Raw genomic sequence first — 21,729 nt, 5'->3', positions numbered from 1 at the left:
GTTAGGGTCAGACTGCAGTTAGGGAGGGATGGAGGGCAGGGGAAGGGTAATAATACTTACCTGACCCCTGTTGGTATTCCCTTTTTCAGGATGCTAGCATCAGTATTCAGACTACTTGAGTCCTGTTGGAGAAAGTGCGCTATATAAATAAAACTTACTTACTTACTTACTTACTGGCATCACAACGGTCATCCGTATGTACCTACCTAATTCTATCCTATTATGATCAACACTTGATATTGAGATTTAGATTTTGCTTGTTTTATACCTCCATGACATTGAATGAACCTGACTCCACTCTTCCCAGTTCAGCACCAGGGACCTTATTCTGGTTCACTCTCAGAGTTAAATTCCTTCTGAAATGGACAAAACCATGTGCACTGCAGGGGGAGCAGATATAACATGCATAGATAATTAGATTTGGGTGAGTTATTTTGTTTCTGTGCAGGGAAAATACTGACTACTTTATTTCTACACTGCAATATAGATCTCACTTTGAAGAAAAGACCCACCCAAATCTAATTCTATCTGCACAAGTTACATCTGCCCCACCTGCAGTGCACATGGTTTTGTCTATTTGAGAAGGAATTTGCCTCTGAGAGTGAACCAGAATAAGGCCACAAATTTGGTTCATTCAGCAGTGTAACTGTTAACTTCTGTCTCGAATTATGAAAAGCAAAAGAGAAAATAAAAATATAATAGCAATAAGAAAGCAATAGGTTGTCAAAATTTTATGGACAAATAAAAAAAGTTATAGTAATCAGTGACTTGAAATGATAAAATTGTGAAGCTATTACCTCTGTATGCTAGCAGCATGTCCTCGAGAACAGCACAATTTTGCTTCTTACGTTGCCATTTTTATAGTATCGCTCCTGTGAGTTGAACATGTTTTCTGAGTTGGTCTTATGCAATTATTTTTTTAAATACATCAGACTGCTAGCAACCTCAAACCTGAAAAACCTGCAGTAATTATCTCTTATACTGCAAAAATAATAGGTGGATTCCTGCTCCATGTTGGCAACGAAGATTATGCATTGTACAAAGCTAATGAACGCTTTAGTATGTTCAAAAAAATAAGCTAATTGCTGTTAAACTGCAAATGATCAACAAGACACCATTGTTATGGAAGGATTATTATTAAAAATCGCTTTTCTCTGCATCAACGAAAGATTTTCATTCCCTGAAAAGCCCAATTACGGGAGAGCACATCTACTGTGCAGTACTGTACATCATGTGAATGTGACCGCAGTGTGTGCTTGCTGGAGTTAAAGCTCTGTAAGGATTTGCTTGGCACTAACATCCTGTCTCCTAGCATAAGCAAAAGTAGGGTCCTCAGACCGCTTAGTCGCACATCCAGAAGTAAAGGTAATCATGGAAAAAGGGTTATATCTCCTCTACACACATCTACGGAGCCAGACGCCACCGATGAAGGGTAAAGTGCATTTATTTTGTCTTTGCTGGGCAAAGCTATCCCAGTGGATGTTTTTTTTATTTTATTTTCCCTAAAAAAGAAATGTGACTTTTTGTGGCGTCGATCCGTGTTTCTTGCATATTATTCAGCATCTTGTTTTCACAATCACAGGTTATGCGTGCATTAAAGAGCTAGAATCTTTCTAACGATAAAGCCACTTCTGACTGTCTTGTAATAAGAACGGAATACAGAGGTTTCACGTACAAAGAGTAGACAGGTTGTACATGTCATGCCACACAACATATAACCATGGCCGCTACAGGCTACCAGTATAACGGGCACAGTATTACGTTGAATGGAGGTATTTTTCTGTGCTATGTGTATCATTTTTATATCTTTCTATAAAATGAATTAATAATTATTTCAATTTTAATGATATAGATTTATAGATTGTTTGTGTGTGGCGCACATACTCTTGTTTAGGTGTTTGTTATTTAACGGATATGGCATAGGATGTACACATTGAATTTCCTTTTCCCATTGATTTTTCCAGCAAGGAGGTTTCTTTTTTTCCCCATGACTGTAGCAGATTGAGATTTATAAATGTCGTTATAGAGATGGGTGATCATTCTATTACATGACCTTCTCCAAACTTCATCTGTTAATGACAGTCATGCGTTTGAGCCAGGAAAAATTCCGGTCACCTCCTCGATTCCTGATCTATACCTGCAATCCGAAACACAATGTAACTGAGAGCTTCACAAGCACCATGCGCAGGTACAGCCACATTGCATGCTCAGATCATTGTGAATCTTCCTTCACTTGAATGTAGAGTTGGCCGCATCTCTATGTAGCGACAACACCCCTATCAATATGCTTGCAAAAGTAGCCATCATCACTATCAGCATGCATTGCCCCAACACAATACGTGATGCAATAGATCAGTCTTCAATGAGTTCAGATGGGTGTGGATCACCCACACCCATCTGAACACACACCGACACCGTTGGGTCGACAAGCAACTACAGGGTTCTAGGTCGACAGGGTTCTAGGTCGACATGGATGAAGGTCGATATGGGTTTAGGTCAACAAATGCGTTAGGTCGACTTGGGTTAGGTCGATAGGTTGCGAGGTCGACATGGGTTTTTTTCACTGTTTTGGACCCGAATGTCGACACAGTCCACATGGACACAGTTGAAAGTCAACCGCAGCTGCTCGCAATGCTTCGGGCACGGTGCCTCGCTGTGCTCGCACACTATTTTATTCTCCCACCACGCCCTTGTTGATGGAAGGGCATGAAATACTGCCTGTCGGCTCAAAAAACAGTGAAAAAACCTGTGTTGACCTCGCAACCTGTCGACCTAACCCATGTCAACCTAACACATTTGTCGACCTAAAGCCATATCGACCTTGTCCCATGTCAACCTAGAACCCTGTCGACCTTGATGCCTGTCGACCCAACGGTATCGACCTAATGACTGTCGACCTGTCGGGTCGACAATACAACCGTATCCCATTCAGATTGATCTCTATTCACTTATCTTTGAATAACCTGTATATACACCTACATTACTGCAGATGAAAATGCCAAAGCCAAGCTGACAGTGCTAGTCAGGACTAGATAGATAGCAAAATCAGCTAGCCTATGCAAGGTACTTTATCTGTAATCAATGTTTATTGGCATTCAAAAAATAGTTGTGCTTGTTTCGTTCCTAAGCAAGGGGCTAAATAAAAAAAAAGTTTTGGCCTACCACTGGAGGTCCTACTGACTGGTCAGGACTCGAGGCAGCTGTCAGGATGGGTAAATAATTAATATCTATTTTTCATAATAAAAAATTATAAAAGGTGTGGAGGAAGGAGTCCCTCTATCTTCCCAACCCCACCACCTACAAAGTCCCTTCTTTCAAGCAATCTAAACACGTAAAAGCTAAGGTCTGGCAATCACATCCATGCCCAGACAGTAACCCCTTTTACATATAATCAAGGGACACCCATTTCAGACATAGGGTGGTCCCCTCTTTCAAATGTTGGTTCTCCTTTAAACTTATTGCCTGGTTATCACTTTTGATGACCACACAGTATTATCACACAATATGAAAAAATAATGGTTTCTGTGAATATGGGGTGGGGGGCACTATGGGCCCTATCACCCCTATAATGAAGTAGACACACATATTTGAATGAGGTGTGTTCCCACTTTCAAATGAAGTGGCTCTATTGTAGCTATTATCCTGTGCTACTGAGAATCTACATTTTCCATATAATAGCAGAAGGACAATTTGGGGGAAATTTACTAATATGGAAAACCTAAAAATTCGTATTCGTATTTTACCTACGACCGATTACGAATGTGTACGAATGGTATTGTTGTAGAAAAAGTCGTGTTCCGGGCTTTAATTTACTATGTAGTCGTAATTGAAAAATTCGTATTTTTCGATGTCGTAGCCATTCGTATTTTGTTTTACAAATGTTTCGTATTTTTGTAGAATCGTAAATTGAAATACAAATGTCCTAGGGAAGTTTGTTTAAAAACCAGGATATTTTACGAATTTTCGTGAAATGAAATACAAAAAATTGTATTTAATTCCACATGCATCACTATGAAAATGAAACCAGAATCGTGATTGGTGTATTTGTTTTACACTTGGGAGGTCTCTCACAGCCATATATAAGTCGTGGAGGCGCCAAAACTTCAGTTTAATGTATAGCACACACTGTTTGCATTACAACACAATAGCACAGGTTAGTTCTGCAGAAACACTGCAAACCACAATACTCATCACTCTTTACAAGCGTTTGCCACCATTTCTGCCCTTGTAATTCCCAACCTTACTTTTCCAGATTTTTGTTCCCAACACTTACATCAGACATAACATCTGTAAGTGTGTACAGAACTATATATATATATATATATATATATATGCAGACAATAACATAATATCTGCTCATAACCTTCAATACGAATTAATGATTCTTCTCACCTAATTTGACACACCCTTGTTTGCACAGCTCATCAGTGCAGCAGCTGACATCATTTCTTCATTACTCTGAAAGTCCAGAAGGTTACTGCTTTTCATCCTGGTTTTAGCCATTTGCAATATTACAGTGTTGTAAACATTATACCCACTAACTGCAGTCTTTATTGATCATGTGACCTGCTAATTGAATGTGTATTAATGCTGTGCGTCACTGATCTTGTTTAGGAAATCACAGGTTCAATCACATACATGTATGTTTTACTGTGTGAGTACTTCAGGTGGGCTTTAGCTGCTCAAGGGTTATTAGTGGACATACATTTATTCTGCTCTCAGCACACCAAAATTTCACAATCCACATTTTCAAACTCTTCTGCAGTGCAGGTGGGGCAGATGTAACATGGATATAAACAGTTTTATATATTTCTATGATTTTTAATTCCTGTGCAGCCTAAATAATGTACTTATTTGTAAAAACACAGCACTTTACATTTCTGCTTCCACACACTCAAGCCCAGGGCCGGCGCCACCACTAGGCAATGGTTGGAAGCAGGGCAGGAGGGAGGGCTCACTGCGCTGTGCGCAGTTCAGTCCCGATGCATGTTAACGACATTTTCCTCCATGCGTACAGCCGTTCAGCGTCTGAGGGTGAGCCATGTGCTCAGCGCTGCCCGGCTGAGTGGCTGTACGCGGTGCGGGTGGAGGAAAATGTCAATTAACATGCATCGGGACTGAGCTCTCCCTCCCGCCCGCCCGCTCGCTCGCTGGACCGTCACCCGAGGTCCTCCTTAAGGGTGAGTGGTGTCCCCCCCCCCCAGGAGCAGCATGGCGGCCGTATTCCTCCCCCACCCCACCCCCCCGTAGAGTGGGTGAGCGCCGGGGCGCCCCCTCGCCTGGGGCGCTCCGGCGCCTTGCACCGGCACTGCCCAAGCAAAATGTATCTGACTCTGCACATGTTACATCTGGCCCACCTGCACTGCACATGCTCTGACCCACGTTGTTGAAAACATTGAACTACCATCATAACAGAATAATAGGCATAGTGCAACGCTAACACAAAGTCAATTTGTACACTACAAATGTTACATGAACTCAGGCCACAGCACAGCATGTTTTCCTGCATGAGTGTGTGTTCTTCTCACACATGTGTATGGGGCTTGTTCTCCTGGGCTGGCTGGTACCAGGATGTCAGTTGCTGGCCATGTCTTTGATCAACTTAGCTGATGTATGAGTCACCATAACTGCTGGTTACAGCTGACTTTACAACAGTAAAGGTGGCCATACACACGCAGATTTATCTGCAGATCTGTCTGGTTGGAACAAACTCCTGGTTATGGATGAGAGCAAATGACAGTTGACCATTTGCTTGGAAATGCTGGAAAACTGCCAAACTGTCACTCATCCATAACCATGTTTATGTTCCAACCAGCCAGATCTGCAGATAAATCTTACTAGTGTATGGGCACCTTAACAGGTGTATTTGATCAGCTGTGTGTTGTGGTGCCTCGCTGACATCTGTCTTAGGGCCAGATGTACTAAGCTTGAAAAGTGATAAAATGGAGAGTGATAAACAACCAGCCAATCAGCTCTTGTCTGACAATTTTCAAACACAGCCTGTGACATGGAAGGTAGGAACTGATTGGCAGGTTGTTTATCACTCTCCATTCTATCACTTTTGAAGCTTAGTGCATCTGGTCCTTAGAGAGATCGGGGCAGATGTATTAAACCTGGTGAAGAGATAAACTGGAGATAAAGTGGAAGGAGATAACGCACCAGCCAATCAGATCCCAACTGTCATATTTCAAACACAGCTGATTGGCTGGTGCGTTAACTCTTCCAAGTTATCTCCACTTTATCTCCAGTTTATCTCTTCTCCAGGCTTAATACATCTGCCCCATAGAGAGAAATATATATGGAGCAGATTTATTAAGCTTGGAGAAGAGATAAACTGGAGATAAAGCGGAGAAAAGGTAAAAGGAGATAAAGCACCAGCCAATCAGCTGTGTTTGAAAAAAGACAGTTGGGAGCTGATTGGCTGGTGCTTTATCTCCTTTTACCTTTTCTCCGCTTTATCTCCAGTTTATCTCTTCTCCAAGCTTAATACATCTGCTCCTATAGAGGGAGACAGAGACAGATTATGATGTATTCATAATCACACAAAAAGCCAGAGAGATAAACACACATGTGTAATCAATTCCCTATGTATCGCATACAGCAGTTTATACAGTATTAGAGACTTACCCAGTAGCCAGCCCTCTGCCATTGATCCGGCTTCAAACTCATCAAAGAGGACTGACTGGCCGAGGATATAGGAGTCATGACATGAGCCAGGGTAGCCTGCAAACACACTCATGATCTTAAGATTGGCATCACAGACCACCTGCACGTTGGTACTTGTGCTTCCATGTCGGTTATAATAGGAACGGGCAGTATCCCGAGGTGGTCTCAGCGGAATGTGTGTGCAGTCAATAGCACCAAGCACATTTGGCATGCATGCAATGCGATGGAATGCTACCCTAACATCATGCCACTCTGTCTCCTGGCTTGGGAAGCAGATTGAGGCATCTATATGTGGCTGAAGGGCTTCAAGCACCTGGGTCAGGTACCTGGACAGTGTGGGCTGAGATATGCCAATGCCTTGGCCAGTGACATGTTGAAAACTGCCAGATGCCAGAAAGTACAACGCAGCCAGCAGTTTGTGCAGGCCTGAGACAGCGCATGAGTCGTCTTCTTCCTTGGCACTGCCAAGACATCAGGTCTCTCAAAGCCCACACTGAAGCACCCTGATATAGCATATAGTCTGCCATGCTAGAAGTCAGGAAGTGTTTGTAGGTAGTTATTTGGCTTTTATAAGGCACACATTTGGGATTACAATGGTCTGTGATGTATTGTTAAAATGATAACACATGTATCCCATTGAAGCAGGCGAAAGACACTTCAAAATACACCTTGCAAAGGAAGGTGTATTTTTTTTCACGAGTTTGATTACGAATCGTAGGTGTTTACGAATCCGATTTTACGAATTCACGAATACGAATTTTTAGTAAATGGTGAAAATACGCCTAGCCAATGCAAAAATCAGGCGTATTCTATCGATGGTGTAGACTTTTCGTAAACATGCGTAATCGTATTTAAAAATACGAATACGATCTCAATATGACATGTTTACGACAATACAAATTTCACGAATCTACGAATTTTGCACTTGATAAATGAACATTTCACGAATACGACAGAAATTCACGATTATTTCCCTACGAATACGACTTTTTTCTACTTTAAAATACGAATCCATATTAGTAAATTTCCCCCTTTGTGTCCTATCACACCTATAATACCTATAAAAGTGTTGGCACCTTGGCATCAAAGAGGAGAGTCTCTTTATAATTGTGTGGCCTAAGACAGCGCTATAAAAAAAATCCTAGGAAAGTCCTGCCTACTTGGGTAGGGGTTCCCAGTGATCCACCATAATGCAGACACATGCCGGTAATCTATATACCATATTTTTCTCACCATAAGACGCACTTTTTCTCCAGGCATACAAGTACTGGGGGGGGGGGGAGCAGGCATAAAATATTAAATATTTTATTACACTATTTGGTTCAGAATATTTTTTTTCCTGTTTTCCTACTCTAAAACTAGCTGCGTATTATGGTCAGGTGCGTCTTATAGAGCGAAAAATACAGTGATCTCATGGGAAATTTTAAGCTGGTCTCCCCATTAAAGTGCTTGGGGATGAAACATGTGGATATATATTTTATCATTGACAATCACAAATATCCAGACTGAGTTACTTACCATCTGCTACCTGTAGGTAGTGTCAAAGCTTACAATCTGCTAGGATCAATCTCCTCTGAAGAGTAGGGAAGAAGCACACTCCATCATCCATCCAATCAACTAACCAAGACAAGGCATACTGCTTAGCACCAATGCAACAATAAGTGAGATTGTAAGGCTGGTGGGAATTCAGAGTTATAATAAAGAGACATGAGTCTTAACCAAGAAAACAATGGGAGTCCTGTGTTTTTCACCATAGGAAGCATAGTAAAGTGGATTATCTCAGGAGAGATGTAACATGTAAATAATCTTTAGAAGAGGGTTCATTTTATTGCAACCCAGTCACAACATCCTCAAAGTAGCCCAGCATTTTAGGTCTGAGCTGATATTACCGAGGACTAGTCAATATGAACTTAACCCTGGTATGGTACCATGAAAATAGTTACGTTGCTAGTACCATGGGGTCCATGTCACCCCATGGTGAAAAAAATCTAAATATATCACCATTTAAACACTGTTTATAATAATGATTTGTTTTTGTCCAAATGATATTGCACAACACTTCATGTGTGAGTTTCTGATTATTTTACATCATCTGATTATCATTATCACTGTAGGCCTAACTTTTTCTGCTCCCAGCTCAAATCATCTTCAATATTGTCCTCATCTTCAGTGTCAACATCACTGAGGTCGCCTAAAGACACGACTATGGCTTTGGGTGACAGTCTCTGTCATTTGGACTTTGTATTCCACTGTGCGCATCACAGAACCTTGAAATAAGGAAAAATACATGTAAAACATGAAGGTACTATGGGATCCATTTTAACCCAAACACAAATAACAGTAAATAGAAAATAGACTGAAAGACACAAAAACTAGCGAACGTGTGCCACATTCCTAGGAAGTCCTTATGAGAAAATATGTGAAAGGCAAGGTATATTCATGATCGTTTCAAAGAAACAATGGTTCAAAGAGGAGTGGGGTCAGATAGACACCATGGTACCACACCAGGGTTAATGAGATCTTGTGTGAGAAACACATCTAGATATTTAATTCAAGTGATATGCCAAATAAATGGGAAATCTTGTGTTAAAACATTCTAATAGGCAATGCAGTATTACCGTGGACAACTATGTAAATAGTTACATTTAAGGTTAGACAATAATGCAGCCATCAGAAACTCTTTGTACAGACAAAGAAATACAGTGGAGTCGGTGACCAAGCCCAGAGATCATCAGCTTAAAGGGCAAGCTTGAATATGTAAGACCCAACTAGAACACCATCTATATTTGTGTTCTTCGTGATTGTCCTAACCAAAGCCTCCATACATAAAATGAACACCAAAGGATACAGTGGTAACCCTGCCTTGTTCCATTTGAAATTAAAAAGGGGCATAAAAGAATACTGTTCACTTGATTCTGGAATGAGAGTCATGATGTTATCACGGAGGAACGAGAGACATGTGATTGATGACCTTGGTGGATTTCTTTTGCAGCCTGAGACAAATCTCAACTGATGTTAATGTATTAGGTCTAGGATGAGTGGTTTATGTAGTTAGAAATCATTTTTGCCAGTACGGTAGCTTGAGGTCAGTATTAATAATGAGACTGTCCGATAAGTAGAGCACCATTTTGGACCCTGGCCTTTTTTGGGTTTAATTGTAATGTACTTAAAGAGATTGTGGTACTCATGGACAAGTTTCTGGTATTTGGTCCAAGGTTTGTAACTGTATCAAAGTTACTTATAGTATTGGAGAAACTGTTCTACCTGGGCATAATACCAAAGTGTCTTTAACAGAAAACCCATTTCAAACACTTGCCTACCTTCAAACCCCTTTAGAAGAAAATCTGCTTCTGTGGATTCAAATCACAAATATCTGGAAAACCAGACGTGCAGGGTTAAAAAACATGAAAATGGGAAAAGTTATGGAGGTATTCATGTCTGCCTGGTTGTCTACTCTGTCTTTTCTCTTACCAAACTCTATAAATGATGAGCTCTAATAGAATGATTTATGCGTTGCATTTCTGGTGTGTGCAACAAAACGGGTTTGGAGGTACACCAATCATTGGACTGACTTATCCCATCCCATTATAACATGATGCTGTTTTCTCCAGCTGCTGTTTTACAAAGCAAGACTAAAGTAAACATTATCTACACTTTGCTGTGAATTGAGAGACATTCCTCTCTGTAAGCATTCACTCGGTTGAGGAATGTACAATTATATATTATAAGTTTTGAATTTTAGGGTCTTGGTTGTAATTTAAGGAAGGTTCGTGTTGTGTTTCTTACAGCCTTATGCAGACCACTCAGGGAAATGCTCTCATACTGACATCCCTCCTCTTCTAAATATATCACTGAATTCTTGCTACTGGGGGATATCTTTGTATTTCTAACTTGGGTGCCATTTAAAAATGATTAACAAAGTGATTTTTTTTTTTTAACTACAAAACTACAAAGCCCCACTGGCTAGGGGTAGGGACAGCCTTAAGAAAAATACTTACCAAGTAGAAGTGCAGCTTTAACTTGGCATGTTTTTATTCATTAAAATATGTATTGCAGTTGTAAGGTGTTCTTTTGTGCACTGAAATAACTGGTTTGTACGCATACTGTATCACTGGTTTGTACTGGCTAGAGAAATATGTATTGGTTATCCTACCCTGGGACCAGTAGTATCTAGTCCAGCTCCCTGGATTCTGGCTGCAGCCCTCCACCACTCTCATGCTCACTTTGCTGGCAGTTCTCCAACCACATTAAACCATTTAGTGCCAACATTTCTGGGAGAGATGTGCAAAATATCTGCTAATAATGCCAATGCCAAGATCAGGGGCGGATCCAGGATAAAATGACAGGGGGGGCACCATGATAAAAGAGGGTTTAGGTGGGGGAGGGGCAGTGTTAGTGGTGCCAGTGTACATGCTAAGAGAGCGGCAGAGAGAGGGTGGGAATGGGACTAAAAATAGGCCCTGGCAGTTAAAGTACGCAGGCCCACCATGGCGACAAATGTGAAGGATGTAATTGTGCGCAAAGGGGGTGTGGCCACTCAACAGGGGGCGTGTCCTTGAGTGTAGTGTACAACACCATATACAACTTCTACACATTATGCAACAAAATACTACACCCCATTATACTTGCCCCTTACACAAGATGCCAAATGGAATGAGCCAAAATTCACATAATGCCACACGGATTGAGCCAGAATTCACATAATGCCACACGGATTGAGCCAAAATTCACAATACGCTTCATAAACAGGGACATTGTGCGTCAAAGGCGTGCATTAAACATTTACACCATAATGTCCATTACACGTTAAGTTACATGCTATTATGTCCATTATGTATTATGCCAAACACCATAATGCCTATTAAAAATTATGCTACATAAGTGCTGCTTATCTACATGCTCATTGCCAAGGGTTCCATGCTCATTGCCAGAGGTTCCATGCTTGTTGCCATGTGGGATTACATGCTCATTGCCAAGGGGGAATACATGCTCGCGGTAAACGGGGACAGCTGCCGCCAGGCAGTAGTGATAGCCACTGACAGTGGCAGAGTATGGCTGTATTCAGAGCACTGCAGGTCCCGGCTATTTGAAAAAATACCCCTTTCACACCAAAAAAAAGGAATTCCCAGGTTGGCCCCCTTTTACACCAGCCTAGTCCCTGCATTTTCTGGTGTGAGGGGGAGAGAAAACCACCCCTTCCCCCTTTAACCAGTTATCTAATTTAACCGGCTATATCTTCGGAACCAACTGACCCATTTACGTGAGACAAATATCATATTGAAGAACTTTTGAGTGGGCTTTGAATGATTTTGGTCCAGTGAAACTGGACCGTTTGGTTCCAGAGTAATCTGCCCTCAAAGAACATGAACAGCCATGAAATTACATTTCAAAAATAAAAAAATTGGTTTACATGCAATATCTCTGAAACCAATTGACCAATATGGACCAGCCTGGTATCATATTGAAGGCCCAGCGATTTGGAATGGAATGAGATCAATCACAAGCTTCTGCGATGCCAGGGGGTGAACTGGCAGCCACCGGAACCGGGTGGGGGGGTCGGAATTGACGGGTCCCATATTATCCTATGGGGAAAAAAACGTTACAGCTTTGCCAGGCGATATCTCCGGTTCCCGGGAGGCTAGAGACACGGGGCTGGGCTCGTTGGAAAGCCCTGGTCCTCAGCTACAAAATTAATGACAGGGGGGGCACGTGCCCGGGTGCCCCCCCCCTGAATCCGCCACTGGCCAAGATATATCTGCTAATAATGCCAATGCAAATATTTATAGAAATCTAGGGCAGGAATTTGGAACAATGAGGCAGATGTAATAGGCATGGTGAAGTGATAAAGTGGTGAGAAAGTGAAATGTGATAATGCACCAGCCATTCAGCCGTATTCAAAACATGACAGTTAGAAGGTGATTTGCTGCTGCATTTTCACCTTCCAATTTCTCACCACTTTATCACTTCTCCAGGCTTATTACATCTGCCCCATTGCTTGTATTAAGTACACAAAGTAATCTTGTATTTCTGTTAATATAGAAATACATCATTATCAATTGTTTCATTGCAGGGTATTGCTATTTATTCAAATATTAAAGAACATGCAGTCCCTTCTTTTGAAACATCCATTCTAATCTTAGACTTAATATCAGATTATACAAGACATTAGATACCTGGTGCATTATAATACCCTTTCCCTCATCATATTCCCCCATGGCCCCAGGGAGTGTGGAAACATATGTATCTTATTGGTGGATAGTTCCAGCAATTCCCCTCCACAAGGTGGAGACATCTAACTAGTCTGACTGGTGAATGATTAGTGTTGTTATGACATGGTAATAACCAATAACAATTGGGGTGAATGCTACCATGCACATATAGACAATATGTAGCCGCAGGCCGCCAGTTGTCACAACAACATTACACTTCATATGACCTGTCCCTATTATTTGAAAATAAGAAAAGACCGTAAAAGGTCATTTATATTTCTGGATTAAAAAATATATATATTTTGATTGTGTGCAACTGAAAATAAATAAATATGCACTTAGGGGCTGATTCAGATGTGGATGCTATATCAATTTTCATGCAAATGCTTTTTTCATGTGTTTTTATTGGGCATGTGCCTGAGCTACATTGCACATGTCCAGGCGCCGGTACAAACGCACAACAGCTGTGTGATCAATGTGCACCTCTGAATCAGGGTCACAGAGGGTTGTATGGATCTGTCAAACCAGTAGGTTAGATTTTTAATAAACTTCCCTTGTTATTTTCATTTGCAAAGAAGGCTATCAGAGCCAGTCTTTCTACCTTGCTTTCTAAACCTACTAGAGACTGTGGGTGGTATTCAATGTTGATTCTAACGGAAGGAACATTTCTGACAGTTGGAATATCAGCAAATCCAACTGTCGTAAACATTCTGACGGTCGGAATACACACAGATTGCCAAAGCCACATGTATTTTGTCGGAAAAAAGGCTGTGGATTGGACAATTCAGCATCCCTTTTCGACAATGCAGATTAAACTTTTTAAAAAGTTGAATCTGCATGGGCTCCAATACATCCACATTGAATAGATGAGTATGATATTTCTGACTGTCAGAAATATTGGTGCACATTGAATTGGCCTATGGGCCAAATGTACTAAGGGGGGTATTCAATGTTTTGGTCACCGCGGTTGAGCTTGCTCGACCGCCGTGACCCTGTCCCGTTCTCGGTCAGCTCGACCGAGAACATGCAGGTGGGATTCAATGTCCCGCCTGCCAGGGAGCGAGAAGGGGGCGTGGCCGCGAGTTGCGGCTGGGAAGAGGCGAGCTGCAGCTGGCAGCTCGTTACTTCCCGGCCGTTCTCGGCAGAAACCCTGCTCAATGCTGTCGGGGAATACAGCATTGAATAGGGCTCGGCGACCATCTCTCCCGTTGGAAGATGGTCGCCGGCGATTGAATACCCCCTAAGCCTTGAAAAGTGATAAAGTTAAAAAGTTATGGAGTATAAAGTATACCAGCCAATCAGCTTGTAACTGCCATGTTACAGGCTCTATTTTAAAAATGACAGTAAAGCGGAGTACACACTATGCAATTTAATAAACGATATGCACAATAACAACATGGTACTTGTGTATTAGCACGGCGCCCGATTTTACTACGTACGGAAACGTGGTGAAATCGCATTGCATCGCATTGCATCGCATTGCATCGCATTGCATCGCATGCCGTTATGGTAAGGCATGCAATGCGATTTTGATGCTTATAATGGCATTTAATGTACTATAGCATTAAATAACATATAATGTCATTTATTAAGGGCCCCCCCAGTATTGACGTGATCCTGAAGTGTGGCAAGCGGCGGTGGTATGCGTCCGTCCGACCGACCTTTTCATACCCCCACTATCCACATTGGCGTGGAGTTGATTTTCTATAGTGTGGCGAGCAAAGCGAGCCACCGAGCCCAAAGCGGGGCGAGCGGACGTGTATTATGTTACATGTATTACATGTCCCCTCGCGGGGCTCGATGCACTCGCCACGCTTCGGGCTCGGTGGCTCGCTGCGCTTGCCACACTATATAAAATCAACTCCACGCCGACGTGGATAGTGGAGGTATTAAAAGGTTGGTCGGACGTGTACCGCTGCTCGCCACGCTTCGGCATGACATGGATAGTGGGGGGGTGGGGGGCCAAAATAAATGACATTATGGGCCTTATTCTAGTTCACTCTTAGAGGCAAATTCCTTCTTAGCTGGACAAAACCATATGCACTGCAGGTGGGGCAGATGTAACATGTGCATAAAGTATTTTCCCTGCACAGAAACAAAATATCTTACCCAAAGATAAATCTCTCTGCACATGTTGCATCTGCCCCCCTGCAGTGCACATGGTTTTGTCCAGCTAAGAAGGAATTTCCCTCAAAGAGTGAACTAGAATAAGGCCCTATATGTCATTTTACCATTAAATGGCATTATTCTAGGTTCCATCAGAACCAATATCTCATCGCATCGCATGCCATACAATAATGGCATGTGATGCGATGCGATTTTTTATCGCATCCTATCTTTTTAATGGATTCACTGACACAGAGCAGTGAATACATTAGATAGGAAAATCGCATCGCATGCCATCCAATATGGCATGCAATGCGATGCGATTTCACTACTGTGAATAGCCCTCTACGCAAATGGAGTAGTGGGCGCCGTGATAATACACAAGTACCAACAATATTGTTACTGATATTATCATGCATAGAAGATATTATCATGCATATCTTCTAGTGTACTATATGGTTAACAATATCCTGTGGGTCATTACCACACCCTTGTCATATGAGCATGCAGTCAATTCGTCAACAACTGCATGTTCAGCAGGGAGCTAGGTGACATCACTGACAATATCATTAATGATATCAGTCAGTTTGTCTGCGCTAGATCGTTTGACTGGGAGCACTGCCGATGGAGCTTATTGTATAGTGTGTACACAGCATTAGGAGCTGGCTGGTCAGTACTTTATCAGTGTATACTTTATCACTTTTCAAGGTTTATTACATCGGACCCAGTCTCTGACAGTCCTTGATAAAGCAGATGTGTTTCTTTCACCTCTGATTATACATCTTTGACCCATTAAACAATGTGGAATCCCCAGGAATGAGTATTGTTTAGTTTTCGTTTTGTAATCACTGAAATGCTCGCACCAAAAGAAGACAATAGAAGATGACATGAAAAGAAAATCTTATGAGCCCATGCTACAGCTATCCAGATGTCATCATGTTAAAATAGTTGAGGTAAAATGACCATGTATCCAGCACAATTAAAGCAAAGCTGATAATGTAAAACATCTTGATGCACTTTTGCATCTTGTAAGTTTTTTTTGTCAGTGTTAATATTCTGTTAACACTTTCAGTGTAGTTATTTGGTAACTTCCTCTTCTTGTTTGGCCAAAGTTCTAGGGAGGGGGAAGGGCTGTCCAGGGTGCCAGAGCATTTTGAAGATAAGTGGACTGGATCAGGTTTCAGTGTGTTTTCCTAAAAAGAACCATAAAGTTAGTCATACAGGCCAGCTCACCTTATTTTCCGAAGGAGTTCTATATTCTTCATATAAAGGCACACGGTTTTGGAACAGTAATAGTGTAGGAGGGTGCGCAATCTTGAGGTGGGCTTACATTGTGGATCTGACATCTTGATCAGTTAACTAACCTAATGGAATAAATATACAATTCTCTCCTGCAAACACAAAACACATTAATACACTTATATTTATTAATACATAATAAAATGTTACCATGGAATAATTGTTTAGCTTACACTTTGTATAATAATAAAAACTGTCATTATGAGGTAGAGGAAAATAATGAGTGTCACCAGTGTGCGACAGCCCCTATATCACGGAAGCGCTGATCTGGAAGACTCAGAGACATGTGTCCACTACTTTTCAGCTCACACGTCCAATGAAAACCTTCCACCCTCAGAAAATCACCGGGTTTGATGGACTTTTAATGTTTCCCTATTTACGGGCCAACCCTTACGCAGCTAAATGGGGCTTGTACGGTGCTTGCAGACACTGAAACATGGACTTCAGTAAGAGTTTTAAGTGAGGCTGCTGGAAGGAAATAATGAAATGTGTGTTAGGGGAGCCGAAAGGGGAGGATTTAAAGTAGAAACTACAGCAAGAGCACAGTACTGTAATGTGATAGTCAGAAAATCAGCTATCTAATCTTGCCTGCAAATTCCTCCCACCCCCCTCTGCATGACAGAAGGCAGTTTACTGTGCTCTAGCTGGAGGCAGTGTCTGTAAAGCTGCAGAGCAGGCAAGGAGATAGCTAGGATGCCAGTGTGATCCACTCCACAGCTTCAGTGCAGCCCAGACTTCTGCTTACTATTGTACAGCCAAAAAAATGTGAGGCTTTATGTGGGAAGCCCTGAGTAGGGAACTGATTTACATTACCCAAGCTAGCAGTCAGGCAGAGCTCCTTGTCAGCAGACACTACTTTGGGGTTGGTTCACATGCCAGTCACGTCCACCCTTTGGAACAGCGAACAGCAACACTGGGGCTTCATCAAGTGATGAGAGCAGACGTCAAACTGCCCTATGAATATTGATGTGGAGGCTAGTCTGCTTTCGTAGAGGAGCAGAAGGAAGCAAGATGGCTGCCCTTTAGGATTTGTTAAAAAGGAGAACAGACTGTGTTTGCTGGATTTCTGCAAGGCAGAGGGACATTTCAGAGGTCAGAGTGCTATGTTTATGCCCATATGTCCTTCCTTATCTATCTATGCCCTTTCTTTTTCACACATTTCACACTTTTTTGTATCAGATGTTTGTTTAATGTGCAAGAATAAAGAGGAGAATATATACAGATCCTTCTCCAACATGGCTGACAAGTGTAGTTTTCTTTTGATAATAAAATACTTTTTTATTTTAATAATGTTACCTGTCTATCAAGAATGCATTCTGCAAACTGCTTTGTGGCTGTTTTTGGTTGATATTTACAACTTGAGAGCTTTTCGCTTGTTCTTGCTGTTTTCTAAATATTTCCTGTTTTTTGTCTTTAAAAAAAAGTAATGTAGCTGTGTACTATTCCTTCATTTAGTCCTAACTTATATATACATAAGTGTTTTATGTGGACTGTTGAAGCTCCTCTCTTGTTTATAAATTTAGGACAGTTACTATGTGTGGTTAATTATTATTAGAATTATGATTACTATTATTGTTTTATTTGTATTTGCTTTAGCTGTGCATTTAAATCCATACATTGTATGTGGTCAGTGTAGCAGACATGTAACAAAACATGAGCATACTTTAGGTCGAGACATCCTGGTCTGTTTTTCTTTCTGTCGCCCGGCATGTGTCTTTGAGCGTACCTTGGACATTTTTTTGAAGGCTGCATTCTGCCTTTGTGCTGCTGGTGAATCAGCTTTCTTTTGGATAGCCGGTGAGTGACAATCAGACACAAAGACAGGCGCAGTCAAAAGGACAGGCAAAATGTCATAAACATACTTTTATGAGTCTTGGTTATTACAAGGTCAGATTCCCTGTAAGGGAATAAACCCCATATTAGAGTTTAATTGTTCTTTTTCCTCTCATTTTAGCATTTTAAAATGAAGTCTATATGAATAGTCCCATTCTATGTAAGGGAACATTTTTGATTTGTATGTTTACACCAAAGCAGTGGTTGGTTTCCGCCCGCTAATAATAACATAGGTTAGATAACAGTGTGATAGCAATATATGATCCTTTGATATGTGTGAATGCTCTCACCTCATAGTGTTAGAAACCATCAGAGATAATGCTACAAGTGTTTGTGGACATCTAAATTGGGATACTTAATGTCCCATAACACATTCCTGCCTAGCTACTGAAAATGGGATCAACCTTTCTAGAGGCAACACTTTTTAAGGGCCATTGCAGATGGGTGACAGAAGAAAAAGGGAACCTCCATTTCTCAGAACTAGTCAGCTGTTTATTGTGACACTTAAGAAGATTCTTCAATGAAGTTGGCTTTATTACACGGTAAGGCGCACTATAGATTGATTAAAACAAACTGCTTCCCCCTCTGTCTTCCAACAGTGGCCTTTTTTTTTTACTTTCCCTGGCCTGGGATTAAAATGTCTGTTTCCTGTTGTAGGTTAATATAGGCAGTTCCATTTGCATCTTAATGGCTGTCTGCAATGCTGCATAATGGGGAGGAACTATGCAGATACAGCTGTATATTTACATGTTTATTGCAACAGAGGGCTTTCATTAGACATTGGCTATGATTTGGGATGAAAGGGGAGAATTATAAAGCTTTGCTTGTCGTTTGAATGGAATGGAGCAAGCCCTGTGGCAACTGATAACATGTTGGAAATGTTAATTCTTAATGGCAAGACAATAGCAATGGGAAGGTGTGTAAAATACATCAGTGTTTACAATCAAGCGTTACTAATGTGTCTGAAGATGGGCAGTTAGTGACTTGTTTGTATCTTCTTATGTGTCCTAGCATTTGCATACATTATATCTTATTGGTTTGTGTTTTAAGTTAAGAACAAAACAAGTCACATCAACATCTTATCATTTAAACGTGGATTGGAAAAACTGAATGTCAATGAGTCAGAAGCCTTCCAGTTTCCACTTTTAGCTTTTGTATTTCAAAAAGAAAATATTATTATGTGATTAAAAAGATGGTGCTGTGGCAACATGAATTGCATACACTTTAGCGCCTGATTGCAATAGCATAAGGCAGCAACATTTAAAAGAATTCCAGTCCCACTTCCTGTCCTCTGTTGACACTTGGATGCCCATTTATACTCTTCATTTGAACCCACCCTGGATTTCTGGTTGTGGAATTTAGTTGTTTTTTTTTTATAGTTGAGTATTGGCACTGTTTGTATGGCTCTTGGCATCTCGCCAGGGCACTGAAATAGTTGTGATGCAGTGCGCATGGTCCTGGACTCTGGCATGTCAACATTGTTTAAAGAGCAAGCAACATGCGCCGGCTCAGGACTTGTTATGACGGGGAGAGCTGTATGGTTGTTTGTCAGCATCGGGTAACAGTTTGTTTGTTGCATCGGGTAACAGTTTGTTTGTTGCATCGGGTAACAGTTGAGCAGTACCGATGTGTAAAAGTATATTCACATGCTGCATAGTGTTCATTCAGTAACTTCTATAGCTCGAACCTTAAATTTATCCATGTCCGACCAAGGTTTCCAGATATCTGTGGGTAGTCCCCGGTTTGTTAGCTGTCAGTATTACTTTTCAATATAGCTTCTTGACAGTCATTAAATGAAAAGCCCCAACGCAGAACTGCATAGGGTCCAATTTAGCTTGTTATAATGTATGGCATAATAAGCAGAGTTAACTGTTTCCACCCTCGGCTGACTGCAGAAGACGCTTCCATGTGTTTTATGCTGGTGGGCAAGAGCTGCCAAGTTAACAAGAATGCCAGTGGTTATCTTTGGAAATGATTCTGCAAAACATGACCACAAATTGTTTTGTTAGGTTCACAGTATCCTAAATTCTCATTGTGGCATATAATCACATGGAGGATAAGCATCCAGTATAGTCCTATGCCATTTGCTTGACAGAAAAGTATCACATGGGCCAAATAAATTCACATTGTTATTCACATTTTGGCTGACAAAACAAATACATGTTAGCATGGCTGGTTGCCAAAAACTTGTAGTACAATATGGTTGGCATTGTTGTCAGTTGGCCATGAAAAACTGTGGCCATTTTTAGTGGTGTTGCAGCAGACATTAGAGTGGCATATATCGCTACCCTGAGCCATTACCATTACATTGTCAGGATAGAAAATCCATAAACATGTTATTAGTAATACCTGACATGGACTCCTTTGTATTTGCTAGACATCCCATTTCTCTACCTGTCAGTTGTAGCTCCATATGTATGTATTTGTACAAAAGTAAACAGGGTGTACAAATGGAAATGTATTAAACTCACTGATACAGATGGAGCATTGCTCATCTTTGGCCGGCGCTCGCCAGATCCCTTGCACTGGCGAACGCCGGCGATAGAGACTGGGACGCGCGTGCGTCTCACAAGCACGTGCGTCCCAGTATCACGGCGGCTGGGCAGCGTCTCCCTGCCCGTCTCCGCTTCAGGGAGACGCTGCCCAGTTCGGGGGGGTCGGGCGGCGAGGGGGGCCAGCGGGGGAGGCGGCGGCAGGCTCCATTTGCCAAGGGGCGCGGGAGCATCTCGTGCGCGCACGTCCCTGGCAGTGCCGGTGGACCCCTGCAAAGTTAAAGCCGGCTCCATCTGTAGTAAGCACATTGGTGGACAGGTGTAAAATTATTATGAAAGGACACATTACATTAAATTAGGCGAGATTGTGGGCATAATTTATAGATGCATAATATTGCACAGCCACACCAGCCTTTGTACGCAGTGGCTGTGTGATAATAGGAGTCATCTTATGTAAATAAACACCTTGTGTTGGCTTCTGTGATCCGCTGCTGCATTAGAAGGTGCATCAGAACCCTCTACATGAAGAGTGGCCACCAGTGTAACATTCAGGTTACTCAGCTTGCCCAGGAAAATCAGGCTGCACAATGTCCAATGAAGCAGCAAATGGCTTCAGAAAACTGTGCCAATGCCCCCCATTTTCATCAATGCTATTGCACCCCCCTTCCCCCTCCTTCTTCTCAGTCACTCAAGCTGCAGCATTTGGGAGACTGCAGGCAATGTCACTGCACTTGCTCATCTGCAGGGGTGCCTGGGTTGGTGGCCCAGTATCACTTCAAATTATTTATGGTCAATGTAATAGGCAAAACCAATGGTTGTGACTTCCAATTAAATAAATAAATATGTGGACAAATTAAAGTGAATCATGTTCCTTATCATATAACTAAACGTAAGCATGACATAAACAAAATTGACCTCATTTAATATTTAATTTTACAATTATACCCCTTTTTCACTAGCCTAAATATCCCGGGTTTTTGCAAGGGAGTGCGCAAAACCTGGGATTTTAGGCAGGTGGAAACTCTCCCTGTAGAAATAACCCAGGTCGTGAGACCCAGCATTTCTACCCAGGTAGTGACCAGGGTTGAACACGTGTTCAACCTGGGTCACTGTGTAGTGTAAAC

General features: G+C 41.7%; 1 protein-coding gene across 1 annotated transcript in view; it reads left to right on the top strand.

The window, feature by feature from the left end:
• Positions 1 to 16,952: 16,952 nt before the first annotated feature.
• TET2 (tet methylcytosine dioxygenase 2) overlaps positions 16,953 to 21,729 on the top strand; it is an 81,989-nt gene continuing 77,212 nt past the window's right edge. Inside the window, exon 1 of the mRNA XM_083178862.1 lies at positions 16,953 to 17,372. The gene's annotated coding sequence lies outside the window, so the exon portion shown is untranslated. The remainder of the gene's footprint in view (positions 17,373 to 21,729) is intronic.

Source organism: Crinia signifera, chromosome 1, assembly GCF_055691185.1.
Source record: "Crinia signifera chromosome 1, ASM5569118v1, whole genome shotgun sequence".
Classification (NCBI taxonomy): domain Eukaryota; kingdom Metazoa; phylum Chordata; class Amphibia; order Anura; family Myobatrachidae; genus Crinia; species Crinia signifera.
This window is presented reverse-complemented; position numbering and strand designations above follow the sequence as displayed.